Here is a 1,813-nt window from a genome sequence, read left to right as displayed (position 1 = left end):
ATTTGATGTATACCTAACACTAGTTGATTTTTCACTCTTCTGTTTTTCATGGAACTCTGCATGATATCATTGCACGGCAACATTTTATTTTTTGGGGGTATAATTTGCTTATATTATGTAACATACTATGACCGCTAAGATTACATGTTCCTTGAATTATAAGTTATAGCTGGCAATATCCTAAACAAGAAATTTATCACTAAATCCAGTCACTTGATAAATTAAATACTCATAAAGTTATATGTCTTCTATTTGAATTAGGGTTTTGGTCGTAGATATTCTTAAGACACTTTAAAGGTTATAATATGAAAAATGTTTATTAAGAAACATTAAGTTTTTAATAACCTTAAATATACTGGTTATTCTTTTAAATAAGAAAGTTTATATTTATAATGTGAACGAGTGTCAAAGCTAAGTTAACAATCTTTGAATTAAGTGACCCTCCTTGTGATCTACTTTTTTTTTTTCAAAAATATTGGTAGTATTTTATTTAACAGATAAATAAATATAATGTCCAAAAGTTAGGATAAGAGCAATAAAAAAAAGAAAATTTTTAAATATTTACGAATAAGTGAAATTGTAAGAAGAAATAATATAAAATAAATAAATAAATAAAATCTTAAGACATTATGCATAAGACAAAATAGATAGTTCCTGTTTTAACTTAAACAAAGTTGTTAGCACTTTTTCTAGATGTTCTTCGACATGCTTGAAGGCTCGTAGATATCTCTCCTTTCAAATATTCCAAGCAATAACCAAAACTAATCGAGCTCTATGAGAGCTTGTTCCCTGAAGTCTAATTTGTAACACTGAATCCCTCCACCTCGAAGAATAAGGAACATCTAGGGTCAGGAATGAGGTAAGTCAAAGGACTCTTCTTTCAACTAGATTAGCGCCTCCACAGAAAAATAAACAGTGCATGAGTGATTCTGGTGCTGACTTGCTGATTGGACAAATTGTCGAAGTGGATGTAAATCGCTGGTGGATGAGAAGCAGAACTGGAAGCTTACCATGGAGAATTTTTCACGCAAAGAGAAAAATCTTGTGAGAATTTTCAGGTTTCATAAATGGCTCCAAACTGGCCTCTGTTACATGAAGTTCGGACAAAATTCAATGGAAGTATGGTAAAATTGGTAAGCAAACTTGTACACTGATGCAACATCATATATGTTTGCTCTGTTCATCACTCATTGAATTGTGGTTTCACCTTCTCTCGGGGTTATGGAGAGGATTCGCTGAGTAATTTTTGGAGAAAAAATATTTGAATTAATGCTTGGTTCCACTGTTTATTTAACAAAAATAAGTCTTTTACTCATAACAGATGGTAACTATCTGATAGTAGTGGCGCAAATGGTGGGACAATGAAGGGGTAAGGAGGAAGGAGCCATGGTTCATTGAAGATTCAGATATCACCATAACTTACTTTCCAACTAATGCCTTTCTCTACAACTCGTCTATCTTCAAGAATACTTTGTCAACCCGAAGAAGATAAAGTTTTTACTTCTACTGTAAGAATAGAATTAAATCTGAAGTATTTAACAGACGCAATGATGGTGAACTAATTCAAAAAAAAAAATTTGACAGAGTACTTGTTGATGAATCTTGGTCCCAATTATACTCTCAACCCACAGTCTTTAGACTATCAGAGACAGGTTCTGATCATGCCCCTCCTTTTGGACACTAACTACTAATCGGAGAGATCAAAGAGGAGATTCAAGTTTCAATCCCGCTGGTGTGGTGAAGAACAAATTCGTAACTTCATCAGCGAGTTTTGAAACTCATATATAAAAGGTTCAACAATATTCAGATTATT

The sequence above is a fragment of the Arachis ipaensis genome, chromosome B01, assembly GCF_000816755.2.
Source record: "Arachis ipaensis cultivar K30076 chromosome B01, Araip1.1, whole genome shotgun sequence".
NCBI classification, from domain to species: domain Eukaryota; kingdom Viridiplantae; phylum Streptophyta; class Magnoliopsida; order Fabales; family Fabaceae; genus Arachis; species Arachis ipaensis.
The sequence above is the reverse complement of the archived record's forward strand: the minus strand, read 5'-3'. Positions refer to the sequence as shown.